The following is a 6,577-nucleotide window of genomic DNA, read 5'->3' as shown; positions in this document are numbered from 1 at the left end:
CGAATCATATATTACAATCTAAAAAATTGTAAGTAATTATAACCAAAACTAAAAATAAGATAAAAAAAATAATTTATAGTTAATGAATTTTATTGTAAATGATAATAAAATAAATTCAAATAACAATTTAATACCCTCTTCATTTTTACGTTAAAGATTAATTACCATGAATCTTAAAGGTTGAAATATGTAACTTTTATTATAATTACCAATTTTAACTTTTTCGTCTAATTAGCTATTTAAAAATTATATTTATGATAAGTACTTATACACATAATTAATCGCAGGAATGCAAGATATAAGCAAAACGCGTTGAGTTGGTTGAGGATAGTTAGTCATCGTACCTTGTTTGAACAATTAATCCAATAATTTAATGAGGTTATGAAATATCTGAATTATTATGCATAAAATTATTAAGGGTATATTGTGGAGTGCGTCTTGGGTTGAACTCTGAAAAAAAAAAATTATGGCAAAACTTGCATCCATTAGACCTGGCAAACTTATCGCTCTGCATAAATAACATCCCTCAAAATAGATAATTTCTTTATGATTTCAGATTTAAAAAAAAAAAAGAACTTACTTCCTCTCACTTAACTATTTTTAGTTTTTAATTAGAAACACTGAAGTTATTTTAAAGAAAGTGAGATCTGAAATTTGAGTTTCTATCAGATTTAAATAAAAAGAAATTAAAACTTAAGAATTATATTTATGATGGGCAATATTTGTATATTGACCCCAAATTATAGGAAGAAAAAAAAAATCGTTGATAGTGTTGAATATTTTTAGTCATTAATTTATACTTTCTATGAATAATAAAAAAATTGTGGTACTGTGCGATCTCACCATTTGCAATTCAACTCTGCAATTAATTAATATTTATTGAAATATTATGTTTGAGGCCGCTATTTATTCTGTAAAAATAACGACGGGTATCATATAATTTTAATAGTCATTTTTTAATTCTAAAAATTATAACAAAATTATTCATATAAACTTAAATATATAATAAAAAATTTTTAAAAGTTTAAAATTTCGCACAATAAAATCTTTTTAACTCTTAATAATTAATTTTTAAGTAACATATTAATATAGGTAACTCAAAGTAACGATAACATAAATGATTATTATTATTTTTTAAAGGCAAAATCTTTCTAATCAACTATCATACATCTAGTATTTCATTATTTCATACGGTTAAAATTTTTTCTATGATTAATCTGTAAAATAAATAATAGTTAATTTTGTCACTATATATATATATATATATTTTATTTATTTATTTATTTTCTGAGGAAAAGAAAGAAACCTCCAAATATTAACAGAAGTATATGCATGGAATTCCTTTATCAGGAACATAGTGTCAAAATGTTTCCCCATGTTGAAGAAACCTCATACCTTCTCTGTTAGTGTGTGTTTTATTGACTAAGATCTGCTTTGTAATACCACAGTTTAGAAGAGGAAGGAGGCACAAGTTTTATTTTTGAGGGAACCAGCAAAAAATGTTCCCTGAAAGTTGTCATGAGAGTCCACATCCCTAGTTTTACTAGAAGGTATACTCTTGCTTTTCTGCATTGGGATTAATAAAAAGAAAAAATAACTAACACCATATTCTTTACAGTTAATTATCTGAAAAAATTTTCAGGTAATGACCTGGGCTGATACAGGCCTTGCGGATGCTTAATGTGAATGGAGATTTTTCCTTTCCAGACACCGATGAACGTCTGCTTAATCTAATCTTGGTGAGATAATTGCTTGCTTGTATAAATCCCTTATCAATCCCATATTTCACACAATGTGGAAATTGGTGGGCGATAGTAATCTCACCCGCGTAAATTTAATTTAAATTTACGACATTGTCATTGCGATGAATGGTCATGTTGGGGGGTTGGGTACAGCTACATATTGTGGTTCGTCCGGTGCTGCTCCACCTTTTATCTACCCATGATTAGTCCTAAATATCCGAGCCTCCTACCTACGACCTTCTTTCGCACGAAGCTACCAAGGGTAGACTGGATTCTTTTGGGGCTCGCAAATGGCGTCTGTTTGGTTCTTATGCTTACACACCCACGTTACGGCACGTTGGCCATGTGCAGACCTGCGTGGACCTTACTGGTCCAAAGTAGGTGTTTAAGCATAATATGTGTGCAAACAACATGTTCGAGTCCGACAAACGACAACACGGACACCCTTGCTTTTCACCTCTGGTATTGTGCAATAGCTTTCTTGAAGCATGTTTTAAATCAAAATACCCTTGCACAAGCCCGCAGGAAAGTCTGTCATCATTATTAAATTGTGCGGCCCAATCACATGTTAATCTTGTATGATCATCATCACATGCGTATTTATTTAATTATATCTCTTGACAATTTCCATGATATAATACATATTTACACAAAAATTAAATGAGACTCATATATTCATATTTGAGATTCATAAGTCGTAATTAAGTTGGTAATTTTTATTTTTAAACTTTAATTCTGTTTTTCTTCACTATATAGTTTTTCTTTCTAAATAAAATCTTTTTATAAATTTTGATTCACAATTTGATTTTACTAAAAATACTTGATAAATTAAATTTTTTTAAATGAAAACTTGCTTTTATCCAAAAAAGAAAAAAGAAATACGTGATAAGTTGTTAAAAATCAAATGCAAATAAAAAAGAATTAAAATGGGAGCTTATATTCCTTTTTTTTTTTCTTGTTTATAGAGTAATGAGATTTTTGCTATGTTCTTGGATGAAATAATTAATGACATACTCCTGTGCAATGTTTAAGGTCAGAAAACCAATGCTATATATATATTCTTATGTGTTGTTAACCTGTGACATATTTATTTGTGTGGCGAAATAGACTGAAGATGAAGGGATAAATTTTGACAATCGTCTCTGAACTTATCTAGTATAACATTATAGTATTTCAACTTAAAAATGTAACATAAAACCCCTTCAACTTTCAAAGTTTACACAGTAAAATCTCTTTAACCTCTAATTATCGGTTTTTCAGTTAGACCCTAACCTGAACAGTTTTAACATGGAGCTTAATCAATATTTCTCTTTTCTTTCTCAAGTTATGTGTAAATTGTATCATTTTTTTCACTGTAAACAGAATGATTTTTCAGATACAGAGAGAATAATTTTACAATTTGAATAAGTGAGGAGAGAAAAATATTGACTAAGAGCCATGCGGGAGCTGTTCACATCAGTTTTCAACTGAAAAATTAGTAATTGAAAGTTAGAGGGATTTTATTGTGTAAAATTTGAAAGTTTAGGGGGTATTATGTTACGTTTTAAAGTTTAAGAACTGTAGTATTACAACCATATAAGTTCAGGGATAGTTATTGAAATTTATCCGAAGATGAAGACTTGAACACAGCACAACAGAGGAAATATTCCCTTCTGATTAAAAAGGTAAGTCTTTCCCCAACTACTAATTTCATGAAACTTGAAAAATTTTTTCATGCTGGTTATGCTTTTTATACGTTTTGGGGTTAATCAATCCAGACACAAATCAATAAGGAGCATGAAGTTCTTGAGAACGGTTGTGGTTGGGGAGGGTTGGCTATTGAAGTTGTCAAACAAACAGGATGCAACTACACTGGCATCAGTCTATCGAAGGAGCAACTAAAATTTGCAGAAATGAAAGTTAAGGAAGCTAACTGTTGATGTGTTAAATCCACACCATGAGCTAGGCCCTGCTCCAAAGGTATTGTCCCTGCTACTGGTGCTAACAACGACCAGGGGAGTTTTGTCCTAAAAGGGCACCTCTGGGGGAGAGAGGGGAGACTAGTGCTTATAAGCGACCTAGCCCCTCGACTCTTAATCAATGCATGTGGGACGCTGGGCATCAACATAGCCCCCTAGTTGAGGGGCTTAGGAAGAGGCACATGGCCATGTTCCCACTGACGGTGTCAATGTTGATGTATCAGATCCGCACCATGGGCTAGGCCCCGCTCCAGAGGTATTGAGGTACTAATGATATAGCTCCTTAATATATATATATATATATATATATATATATATATATATATATATATATATATTTAATCTAGTAACTAAGATTTTTAGATAGCCCATTAGCCTAATGATATTTAATGGTTCAACCACGAGATTCATTCAATTGGTTTAACCACTATAAGACCTACTTAATAAAAGGAAAAAATCTTGATTAAAGATAAGCCAATTTAGTAGGATTGCCAAATATAGTAATGCCTATAATTATGCACTGTAAATAGAAATATAATTTTATAATTATGCTAGCTAATAATATTCATATAATTACAGAGTTAATTACTATAACCAACTATTATCTATATCTTATATAAAGAGATTAGATTATTTATGGAGGTATGTTCTTTCTTCCTAATTAATCTAATACACTATTTCTCATACTAGCTTTAACTTGAGTGTCGGAGGGTCCTTACCGGGTCCACACTTGGTGAATCTCTGACCCATTTATTTTCTGTTTTATAGGTCTATACCCACAAAAAATTTTCATGGACCACAACAGTGGCGCCGTTTATAGGGAACGACACAAGAAGCTATGTCTCTTCCTTATATTCTTTATATTCTGAACTCAAAATGGGAGAATGAACCAAGTGAAATGATGGCTTATGGTTTGCAACAATCAAGCCAAAAATTTTTTATCGTGCTTAAGAAATTTCTAAATTTACTTAGGTACAATCTAAAAAATTTATTTACAATCACATGAGTTTTGTTTTAAATTTACCAGAGGGCTTTATATTCTATTAGACGATCAATCAATTACATTCTTCTTGTAGTAAGTATAAATGCTTTATCATTGCATCATTCTTTCTTTTTTGCTGTTACGTGCCTATATATAATCCATGTGCTTTAGACGATATTTTTATATTTTATTTTACAAAGATTTGACATTAAGAAAAAAAAAATCACTTTTTCAATTGTTATGTAATATTTTTAATAGTTTAACAATGGACGGGAAATCATTGCGAAGTTTCAGAACTTTCAAATTATTTGAACTTATAAAAATTCTCATTTAATAAATTTTTTACAAAATTGTCAATGTTTCTACGATAAGGAAACAGTCTTGATTTATGTTAATAGCTATAAAAGAGCCATATTTAGTAAGTCCATCACCGCACCTTCAATTTTGTATTTTGGGCCATTACTGTGTTTTATTGAAAATTACCTATAATGCTTCAAATCAACATTATATGAATTTTCGTCAATTTTATTGACACAGAATTCTATTATTATCAAAATTAAATTCATTGCTTGACTTTAAACGAATAGAAATTATGATTGTATTTTAGTTTAATGGGACTTGAAAAAATTATATGATTCTAAAAATTAAGTTTTAGAATTATTTGGGGGCAATAGCATAATCTCTATTAGATTAAATTATAATCTAAGTTCGTCTTCAAGATGAATGGTAATTGAAGACATCTGAAATTATTTTAAAATTTATCTCTCTAATTTCTACGATCTAGATTGCTTTTGATTTTTATTAGCTCATACTTATTATACTATAGAATTTAGATGTGATTGAAATTAAAATTCATTTTATAACTATGCATATATGAATATATGTTTATGAATAATATATCACTATCAAATATTCTTTAAACCTGAAGGCCTTTATTTTTTATCAAAATCAGTTGGTAAATCCTCTGGAAATGTTTATTATACATTCCATTTATAATACTATTTATTGAGAAATCGTGGATAAGTTTACAACATGCATTATATGAATTATCTTCACAAAAATACTTGCACAAGCATTATTTTTGTAGATAAATTTTAAAGGGTGCTTAGCCCATCCATGGCGATTGTCCACTAAGCTAAATACACTGAGGGTGTTTAGCCCATCCACGGCGATAGTTTACCAGGCTAAATAAATTAAGGGTGCTCAGCCCATTCACGGCAATAGATTGCCAGCCTAAAATAAAGGGTGCTTAGCCCATCCACGGTGATAGTCCACTAGGCTAAATAAAATAAGTATGCTTAACCCATCCATGTTGATAGTCCACCAGACTAAAAAATCTAAGGTGCTTAACCCATCCACGATGATAGTTCGTCAGGCTAAAGCAAAGATACTTAATCCATATACGATATAGTCTACTAGGCTGTGTTTAACCCATCTATGACGATAGTCCGCCAGGCTAAAACAAAGGTGCTTACCCCATCTAAAATGATAGCCCGCTAAGTAAGCAAATTGAAGGTGCAAGTCTACCTAAGGAATAGTTTACCAAACTAAGCAAATCGAAGGTGCAAATCCACCTAGGGCCAAAATTCTACTATTATCAAGTTGATCAAGACAATAGTCCGCACGCAAACAAAAAAAAAAAATTAGGGCAATGACCAAAGTTTTGACATGTAAACTAACCTAAAGATTCATACTCGAGGGAGGGGGGGGGGGGGGGGGGGGGCCAAATTATATAGCTGTTCAAAATATATATAATTAATAAAGAAACTCAGGTTTTTGGATAGCCCATGAGCCTAATGATATTTAATGGTTCAACTATGAGATTTATTCAATCGATTCAACCACTATAAGACCCACTCAATAAAAGAAAAAAATTTTAATTAAAGATAAGTAAT

Source organism: Hevea brasiliensis, chromosome 11 (genome assembly GCF_030052815.1).
Source record: "Hevea brasiliensis isolate MT/VB/25A 57/8 chromosome 11, ASM3005281v1, whole genome shotgun sequence".
NCBI classification, from domain to species: domain Eukaryota; kingdom Viridiplantae; phylum Streptophyta; class Magnoliopsida; order Malpighiales; family Euphorbiaceae; genus Hevea; species Hevea brasiliensis.
This window is presented reverse-complemented; position numbering follows the sequence as displayed.